Source organism: Arachis hypogaea, chromosome 14 (assembly GCF_003086295.3).
Source record: "Arachis hypogaea cultivar Tifrunner chromosome 14, arahy.Tifrunner.gnm2.J5K5, whole genome shotgun sequence".
In the NCBI taxonomy this organism is placed as follows: domain Eukaryota; kingdom Viridiplantae; phylum Streptophyta; class Magnoliopsida; order Fabales; family Fabaceae; genus Arachis; species Arachis hypogaea.
Genome location: NC_092049.1, coordinates 135,103,134 through 135,113,798, shown reverse-complemented (window position 1 = coordinate 135,113,798; position 10,665 = coordinate 135,103,134).

The window sequence follows — 10,665 nt, the reverse complement described above, 5'->3', positions numbered from 1 at the left end:
ATCTCTATAGGCTTGGATTACCTTTGGATTTGGGTCGTGTTCCTCTATTTGGGCCCTTTATTGGACCTTCCTGTTGATTTGGCCGATCTCTTTGAGAAGAGATCGGATAGTCGGACCTGAAGGGGTCGGTCGCCATGTCGCTAAACATCCCGGGTCGGACAGCTCGACCCAGGGTATGAACAGTGCCCCTGCTTGAGCTCGGTCTTCTGATTTGAGGTCGAGTTTTTTGACTTCGAACTTTTATAGCGAAGCCGAACTCGAGCACTTTTGTCGATTCCTTTCTTTGTAGAGCTTTTTGAATGTAGAACGTTTTTCTCTAAGAGCGCGCTCTTTTATATCGGCGCTTTGGAAACATGCGAGGGTTTAATGCCCTTATTAATTTTAGCATTAATTGCCCCGTTTCCTTTTGGCTCTTTATTTTGATTTTGAAATCCTAGAAATGGTTTCTCTCCTTCGCTCTTTTTGTAACTTCTTTCTCTGCTCTCATCGTTCTCTCTCTTTCGCTTGCGCTTCTGCTTTCTTGTGTTGTGGCGTTTGTTTGGCAATTTTCTAGGCAGCTTTCGTTTCTGCGCCTCCATTTTTCTCCTCAAAGCTTCTTTCGCCACCAGGTTAGTCCCGTTTCGTGCTTTCTTTTTGTTTTTGTCTTTGTGATGGAGTTTTGATTTTGATCCTCCTTTAGAGAAAGTTGGGATCTTTCTGTTTTCATTGTGCCCTGTTGCTATTGAAATGTGCATTTCTGGGAGTTTCTTCTTCTTCTGCATGATCCTTTCTTGCTTTTGCTCAATGCCTTGAGGGCTTTACATGTTCTTTGTTGTTTCTGTTCGGATACCATTTTTCCAGAAGAATCCGCATCTGTTCCTTGCTTTATTTGACGGTTGCTTTGCCTGATTCTGAAAAAGTTTGCACCTTTGATGGTTTCTTCTTAGCCTACTTGATTTTTGGGAATGTTTTTGCTGGTAGACTGTAGTGATTTTTGTGTTTTACTTTGGTGGAGAATGCTTGCTGTTTGAAGTCTTTATCTTGTTTGAGAGATGCTGTAGATTTTCCTGGAAACCTTGCTTTGTTACTGCCTCCAAAGGATGCCCCAGGATGTCGGCTTGAGTTTTGGGGTTTTCCTTTTCTGTTTCTTTACCTGTATCGTATTAATCGAGTCATTTTCTCCCTTGTCCGATATGTTTTTAGTAACCCCATCTTCTTTTCTTTATTGTAGGGTTAGTTGGCCTCATGTCTTCTCGCAATAACATTGTAGAGATGTCTTCCCGAGTTCCTGAGGGGATGTTCGATTGGCTGGACTCCCTTGTCTTGTTGTGTGTTTCTATTGTGGATGCTGAATTTTGCATAGAGCTGAGGAAGCACCATAGGATTTGTGGTAATAGTGCCCAGGAGGGAGATTATGAGTTTGTTGCTCCTGATTCTGATGAGAGAGTTTGTTTTCTGACTTCCGTCAGGGGGGAGCATCCCTTCTTTTACGCCTATGAATACTTCTTCAGTCAGTTGAACGTTACTTTTCCTTTTACTGCCTTCGAGACCGACTTGTTGTGGTCGTGTAATATTGCGCCCTCCCAGCTTCACCCAAATTCCTGGGGTTTTGTTAAGATTTTTCAATTACTCTGCCGAGAATTAGGTGTAACACCTTCCCTGACTCTCTTCCTGTACTTGTTTGTATCTGCCAAGCCTGGTGGTTCTTCAAAAAAGAAAACTTCCTGGGTTTCCTTCATGTCTGCCCAGGGCCACAAAGTTTTTGCTATGTATGATGAGTCCTTTAAGGACTTCAAGAATTATTTCTTTAAAGTTCGTGCCGTCGAGGGCGCCCCCCCCTTTTTTCTTGATGAAAACGATGAGCTCTCTTTCCCTCTATGGTGGCAGAAGGATGTGAGAGTGTCTCGCTATACTTGGGAGATGCTTGACGATGTCGAACGTGCTTTTGTTGTTGTTCTTGAGGATTTATGGGGGCGCCTCCTCATCTTGATACAAAAAGATTTTTAAACGATCTGTCTCTGGTTCAGACTGTTTTGGGTATTTGTCAGACTTGTTTCTATACTTGTTTTATTGGCTTTGCTTCCTCTTCTTGTAATTGTGACCCTTTGCTGTGGCTGGTTTTGCAGAGATGTCAAAAAATAATGATTCCATGAAGGCATTCAAAAGGGCAAAAAAGGAAACTGCTACTCGGAACATCTCGGCCAAGGCGGCTGGGGAGGGATCTTCGCAAGTTTCAATGAAGCCGCCCGTGCCGAGTTCTCCTGGTCCGAGGAAGGTGATCCCCACTCCTCGGGTTCGTCCGGTGGATCCCCCCAATCTTCTGCTGCAGCTTCTGGTGCTCCTCCTAGTAAAAAGCAAAAAATGATTGAGCCTTTCAACCTTGATGCTCCTAACTTTGATGCGGTCGAGTTTGTAGACCAACAAATCGGTCCTTATGGTGTCCTCCCTATGGATGACGTGTCGCTTCTTCATCATTTTGATTATATAACTCGGAGTAGTATCAAGATGGCACACATGGGAGCGGCCCTGTATCGAACTGCTCAAAGTCTTTCTCTCCATGCCACTAAAGCTTTTATAGAGGAGGCCAAACAGGAGTTTGATCGGATGAAAGGTTTGAAGGAGGAGCTTGAAGTGAAGGTGGCCAAGTTGGAAAAAGATTTGGAGAATGAGAAGGCGAGTTCCATCTCTCTGGCGGCTTCTGTGAGGCTGGCCGAGGACACGGCTATGAGACATAAGGATAGTTATGTGACATCTTACCGGGAGGTGTTGCGCCTGAGGGAGGAGTTGGAGAATGCCCGAGCTGATTATTTCGAGCTCCAAAGTCATCTTGTTGGTAGTGTAACTGCTGCCTATGAGAGTCTGAAGGAACAAGTTCGGGTTATTGCGCCCGAGGCCGACCTGACCCTCTTTAGCCTAGATAACGTTGTCAGGGATGACAAGATTGTCCCTGATGACGAGGATGATGATGATGTTGAACCTCCCCCTGTGTCCTCTGCCAAAGTGTCAACTCCTGCTATCCCTACCGAGGTCGGCTCTCCCGCTTCTGATCCTGACTGCCAGATCTTAAACCGGGATGACAGTACTATGTATGCTGTTCCTCTCCAGACTCGCCCTCCGTCTCCTCGGACTGATGCTGCTAAAAAGTCTGCTGACCCTTAGCCCATTTATTCTGGATATTTATGTAGTTGGCCCGGCTTGTGGGCTTTTTAAACTCTTTATGTTTTGTTAACTGCAGATACTTTCTCGTTGCTTGCCTAGCAACTTTTTGTTTTGACAAACAAAAGTACTTTCTAGCTTTTGAGGCAGATTTTGGTGGCCTCTGAAGCTTTATAACTTTGTAGATTATATCATGTTTTTGCCCTTAACTTGGTGTCTTTTTGTTTTCTGAGGATGTTGGAACCCTGCCACTCGTCCTCTTCGGATTTGCTTTATTGTTTGTAGCTTGGATCCTTTGAGGTTATGGTTTTGTGGGTCCAACTTGTTTTTCGGTTTTCTCGCTCTTGCTTGTATTTATAACCGATCTCTTCAAGTTGGTCCTTCAAGTTATCTTGGTAGTCCTTTGTCCGGTCTCTCTCAGGGGTTACCTTTGTAACTTGCTTTGTAGTAGGTCGACTTCTTTACGTCGTCCTTTCTAAGTTATTGTTGTAATCCTCTTTCTTAGATCTTTGTCAGATCTCTTTCAGGGATTACTTTTATAACTTTTTAGTAGTATGAGTCCGACTTCGTTATGTCGGTCTCTTCTAAGTTATTTTTGTAATCCTCTTTCTTGGATCTTTTATTAGATCTCTTTCAGGGATTACTTTTATAACTTTTTAGTAGTAGGAGTCCGACTTCATTATGTCAGTCTCTTCTAAGTTTTTTTTTGTAATCCTCTTTCTTGGACCTTTGTCAGGTCTCTTTCAGGGACTACTTCTTATAACTTTTTAGTAGTAGGAGTCCAACTTTGTTATGTCGGTCTCTTCTAAGTTATTTTTTGTAATCCTCTTTCTTGGACCTTTGTCAGGTCTCTTTCAGGGACTACTTCTTATAACTTTTCATTTTGGGCTGACTTTGTCATGTCGGGCCCTTCTAAGTTAAAGTAATCCTCTTTAATAGGGTTGGCCAGACCTCTTTCCAGGGTTTACTTATAACTTGGGTTGACGTGGTCCGACTTCTTAACATCGGCCAGTCTTTAAATTATTATTTAGCAATCCATAAGACCTCGTCAGGTTCTTTTTCGAATCACTTTCGATAACTTCTTACATCATTCTGTGTTCATCTTTTGCCGATTTGTAGAAGGTGGTTGCTATCTTTAGATCGTCTTTTGGGTAAATCGCGTTTTCACCTTTATCGGACGATTGTCTTTATCGTGATCGTGCAGTGAAATTGTTATTCACTTTCTGCCGATCTGTTGCTTTATAATCAGACGATGAATGCTTCAGATTAATGCGTCTTGAATACTTGTAGAATATCTAAAATATATATTTTATTCAAAGGAAAGTGCAAGTATATACATGTGGGAATTTTTCATCCCTTTATGTCGAATAGTGTTTGAGTCTCAACTTGGTGCCTCATTAAAAAACCTTTTCAGGAAAAAGAGTGCATCCAATAGTGAGATCTTTTACTTTTCTAGCTGTAGTACCTTCTTAGGTTGCAGGCGTGCCATGATCTGGGAAGCTCTCGTCCATCGAGTTCGGACAGTCTGTAGTAGCCCTTCCCAAGTACTTTTAAAACTCGGTAGGGTCCTTTCCAGTTTGCTGCCAACTTTCCTTCTCCTGGTCGAGTTGTTCCAATATCATTTCCGATTAGGAAGAGATCGTTCTCCGTGAAACTTCTTGGCATTACCTTTTGATTATATCTGGAAGCCATTCGACGTTTTAGTGCTTCTTCCCTAATCCGAGCTCTTTCCTGGATTTCAGGTAGTAGGTCGAGTTCTTCCTTCTGAAGTTGAGAGTTGGCCTCTTCATTGTAGTGGACTACTCTGGATGACCCTTCCTCGATCTCTACTGGGATCATTGCCTCCACTCCGTATGCTAGTCGAAAGGGTGATTCATTTGTCTTGGAGTGTGTTGTTGTTCGATATGCCCATAGGACTTGCGAAAGTTCTTCAGCCCAAGCTCCCTTTGCATCTTGTAGTCTCTGTTTTAACCCCGCCAATATGACTTTGTTGGCAGCTTCGGCCTGTCCATTGGCTTGAGGGTGTTCGACGAAGGTGAACTAGTGCTTTATATTCAAGTTGGCTACTAGTCTCCTGAAGCCTGCGTCTGTGAATTGAGTGCCATTGTCTGTGGTGATGGAGTATGGAACCCCGAATCTCGTGATAATATTCCAATATAGGAATTTTCGGCTTCTTTGAGCGGTGGCGTTGGCTAAGGGCTCTGCCTCAATTCATTTTGTAAAATAGTCTACTCCGACTATGAGGAATTTCACTTGTCCTGATCCCTGGGGAAAGGGTCCGAGAAGATCAAGTCCCCATTTTGCAAATGGCTAGGGCGAGGTTACACTGATGAGCTCTTCTGGCGGGGCGATGTGGAAGTTGGCATGTTTCTGACATGGTGGACATGTCTTTACAAATTCTATAGCTTCTTTCTGTAGGGTTGGCCAATAAAATTCGGCTCGGAGTACTTTTTTGGCAAGAGCTCGTGCTCCGAGATGGTTGCCGCACATGCCGCCGTGTACTTCTTCTAGCACTTCTTTTGTGTTGTTGGTCGGCACACATTTTAGTAGCGGTATTGAGATCCCTCTTTTGTACAGGATGTTGTTTATAATAGTGTAGTACTGTGCCTCCCTTTTTAATCTTTTCGCCTCTTTTTCCTCCGTGGGGAGCGTCTCTGCTTTGAGGTAGTTAATTATAGGGGTCATCCATCCTTGGTCCTGACCTGTTATGGCTAGGATTTTTTCCTCTTCCGAAATTGACGGGTTCTGTAGCATTTCCTGGATGAGGCTTTTATTGTTGCCCCCTGGTTTGGTGCTGGCTAGTTTTGAGAGTGCGTCAGCTCGGGCGTTTTGTTCGCGGGGTATGTGGCAGATCTTATATTCCCCAAGTTGTCCGAGCTGTTCCTTGGTTTTATCCAAATACTTTTTCATGGTGGGATCTTTGGCTTGATAGCTCCCTGTTATCTGCGAGGTGACTATTTGTGAATCACTGTAAATGTTGAGTTTTCAAGCTCCAACCTCTGTAGCCAGCTTCAAATCGGCTAATAATGCTTCATATTCCGCCTGGTTGTTTGAGGCCGGGAACCCGAACTTGAGGGAGAGCTCAACTTGGGTTCCTTGGTTGCTTTCTATTATCACGCCTGCGCCGCTTCCAGTCTTATTTGAAGAACCGTCCACGTAGAGATTCCATTCTGTGGGAGTTTCCGAGGCGTCTGTGGATTCTGCGATAAAATCGGCCAGATGCTGTGATTTAATGGCCGTCCGTGCTTCATATTGGAGGTCGAATTCTGATAACTCGACTGCCCATTGTAAAATTCTGCCTGCTAAATCCGTTTTTTGCAATATTCCTTTTATGGGCTGGTTAGTTCGAACCTTAATGGTGTGAGCCTGGAAGTACGGGCGAAGTCGTCGAGATGTTAGGATAAGAGCATAGGCAAACTTTTCTATCTTCTGGTAGTTCAGCTCGGATCCCTGTAGCGCTTTGCTAATGAAGTAGACGGGTTGTTGCCCACTTTCGTCTTCTCTGACTAGTGTTGAGGCTATTTCCCGGCTTCCTACTGCGAGATATAATATGAGCGGTTCTCCTTCTCGTGGTCGAGCTAAGATAGGCGGCCGTCCTAAGAACTCTTTGAAGTCTTGGAAGGCTTATTCACATTCTGTCGTCCATTCGAACTGCTTTCCCTTTCTTAAAGTAGCATAGAAGGGGAGAGATCTTATCGCTGCCCCTGCTAAGAATCTGGATAGGGCGGCCAATCTCCCATTGAGTTGCTGCACTTCTTTGACACAGGTGGGGCTCTTCTACCGCAAAGGTGCATTTTGCATGATTGAGTCGCATGTCGTGCTTCCTTATAGTGTTGAACACTTGAGTCAGGTCGGACAGTAATGTGTCTTCGCTTTGTGTCTTTATCAACATGTCGTCCATATAGACTTCCATGATTTTTTTGATGTGGTCTGAGAAGACTTTGTTCATCAGCCTTTGATAAGTAGCACTCGCGTTCTTGAGACCGAAGGGCATCACGATATAGCAGTAATTTGCTTTCGGCGTTAAAAACGAGGTCTTTTCTTGATCTGGTGGATACATGGGGATTTGGTTGTATCCCGAGTATGCGTCCATAAACGAGAGGTATCTATATCCGGAGGAAGCATCTACCAGAGCGTCGATACTTGGGAGTGGGTAAGGATCTTTTGGGCAGGCTTTGTTAAGATCGGTGTAATCAGTACACATTCGCCACTTCCCATTTGATTTTTTCACCAAGACAACGTTGGCTAGCTATAGTGGATACTTGACTTCTCTTATGAATCCTGCCTCCAGTAGTGCCTGTACCTGCTATTCCACAGCTTGGGATCGCTCTGGCCCAAGTTTTCTTCGTCTCTGCTGCACCGGCTGAGATCCTGGATAGACCGCCAACTTGTGGCACATTAGCTTGGGATCTATGCCTGGCATGTCTGCGGCTTTCCATGCGAATAGATCGACATTATCGTGCAAGAACTGTATCAGTAATTCTTTTGAGTCTCCTCTTAGGATTGTTCCGATATTAGTTGTTTTGTTCGAGGTGTCTCCGATCTGAACCTTCTCTATCTCACCTTCTGGCTGCGGACGGAGTTCCTCTCGTCGCTGCACTCCGCCAAACTCAATTGTATGAAACTCTTCTCCTCTACCTCTGAGGTTTAGACTTTCGTTATAACAGCGGCGCGCCATCTTTTGATCTGCTTTTATTGTAGCTATCCCTTCCGTAGTTGGGAATTTCATGCATAGATGTGGGGTCGAGACTATTGCGCCGAGTTGATTGAGTGTTGTTCGACCTATTAGAGCATTGTAAGCTGAACTTACATCGACCACAATGTAGTCTATTTTGAGGGTCCTGAATTGGTTCCCTTTTTCGAAGGTTGTATGTAGTGATATGTATCATAATGGTTGTACCGGGGTATCTCCCAGTTCGAACAGACTGTTCGGGTATGCTTTAAGCTCCTTGTCTTCTAAGCCGAGTTTGTCAAAAGCTGTTTTGAATAAGATGTCGGCGGAGCTTCCTTGATCTATTAGTGTGCGATGGAGATTGGCGTTTGCCAGTATGATGGTAATGACCATGGGGTCGTCGTGTCCCGAGATGATTTCAGATACATCCTCTTTAGTGAACGTGATTGCAGGGATGTCGGGTGCTTCCTCCTTTCCTTTGACATGATATACTTCTTTGAGATATCTTTTACGAGATGATTTGGAGATTCCTCCCCCTGCGAATCTGCCATGTATCATATGAACGTGTCTTTCTGGTGTACGAGGTGATCGCGCGGTTCGTCCGATATCTTCGTCCCTTCGTCTCTTCCTTTGATCATCATCTCGGGTTGCTAGAAACCGATCTAGTTTTCCTTCCCTCACCAACTTTTCTATGATGTTCTTTAAATCGAAGCACTCATTGGTGGAGTGACCTCGCACTCGATGGTATTCACAATACTCATTCCAATTTCCTCCCCCTCTTTTGCCTTTGAGTGGCCGAGCTGGGGGTATTTTCTCCGTGTGACAGACTTCTTTGTATACATCAACTAGGGATACTTTGAGAGGAGTGTAATTGTGGTATTTTTTTTATTTTCTCCCCTTGCCGATCTTCTTTCCTTTTGGATTCCTTGTCTTTATCTCGGTAGAGGACCCCAGATTTGGAGGTTTCTCCCAACCAAGCGTTTTCTTCCATGTTGATGTATTTTTCTGCTCGCTCCTGTACTTCGTCTAAGGAGGTAGGGTACTTCTTTGATATAGATTGGCTAAAAGGTCCCTCTCGTAGGCCGTTGATGAGTCCCATGATGGCGGCCTCTGTTGGTAAGCTTTGAATGTCCATGCATGTTTTGTTGAATCTCTCTATGTAGTTGCGGAGGCTCTCCCGTTCTCCCTGCTTGATCCCTAGTAAACTGGGGGCGTGCTTGACCTTATCTTTCTGGATGGAGAATCTGGCCAGGAACTTTTTGGCCAGGTCGTCAAAGTTTGAGATGGACTTTGGAGGTAAGTTGTCGAACCATCTGATTGTTGTCTTCGTGAGAGTTGTTGGAAAAGCTTTGCAGCGAACGACATCTGAGGCGTCGGTAAGGTACATTCTGCTTCTGAAATTACTGAGATGATGGTTGGGATCTGTGGTGCCATCATACAAAATCATATCCGGGAGCTTGAAGTCTTTTGGAATTTTGGTTTTCATGATTTCCCTGGTGAATGGATCTTGTTCTTTGCGTGAATTTTCCTCAGGAGTGGTCCGAGGAGCTTTTGATTTGAGATCGGCTTCTAATTGCTGTAGTTTTTCTTCCAACTCTCGACGTCGTCGTGCCTCTCTTTGCAGATCCTTTCCGATCTCCCGTTGTTGTTGGGTTTCTTTCTCAAGTTGCTTTAAGCGATCTTGAAGCGCTTCTATTGCTCCCAGATTTGGTGAGTTTTTGTCTCCGTTGGATTCTGGAGCATCCTTCAATGTAGTGTCCACGTTCTTGTGCGGTGTCCTGTTTTCTAGATCTGAGTCGTGGTCGTTGTCATGGCCGTCCGCCATGGTGTTGGGATGACTTCCAGGTTCCCCGGCAACGGCACCAATGTTCCGAGGGTTACCTGAAACTGGAGGTCGATCTCGGACGAGATCTTCTGTACTGGTTGGAGATAGCGTGTTCGGCTGGCAGATGGCGGCCAGAGCTGTTGTATCCGACTTGTTGGACTTATAGCACTGCTGATCCTTGGTCACCGAAGGGTGGGGGGTACCTGCAAGAGACTCCGATGCTTAAGTTAGCACGGGTATTAAGCAGGTTTTTATGTAGAATCAGAGTATGAGTTATACCTGGGTGATCCAGTGTATTTATAATAGTGTGGGCTAACCTTTCTGATAAGATAAGTTAGTTATCTTATCTTATCTTATCCTGTTTTGGGTGAAGTCAGCTTATCTTCAAGGGAACCGCCTTTATCTCTATAGGCTTGGATTGCCTTTAGATTTGGGTTGTGTTCCTCTATTTAGGCCCTTTATTGGACCTTCCTGTTGATTTGGCCGATCTCTTTGAGAAGAGTTCGGATAGTCGGACCTGAAGGGGTCGGTCGCCATGTCGCTAAACATCCCGGGTCGGACAGCTCGACCCAGGGTATGAACAGGAGCCATCAAATCAATTGTATAATCTCTCTCATATTTTCCATGCATTTATTAACTTTACTTAAATGAAATTTGAATTCCATCACATGGTGAAGTATGAGATCCGTTGGAGACATAAGGTAATAAGAACATTTGCTTTCCTTCTCCATTAGTTTCGGATCATGCATGAGGAACAATTTGGGCTTGTATCAGTAATAGTTCAATTTGGCCCAAAAACAACTTGTTTCAGCCAAATAAATTAAGACAATTTGTTCCAAGGCTGAGCTACAAGTAATACATTTGGGCTTTCCAATTTTCTTTCCTTTCGACCCAAATCAATTCAGCTATAGTGATTAAGAATTTATAGCAATGCTGATTGTTAATTTTAATCTGGGTTTGCACCAAAATTCTTTTTATTTTCGGCTCAATTAAAAACCTGCATCACAAAATTATTAATTTAACAAGTAAGAAT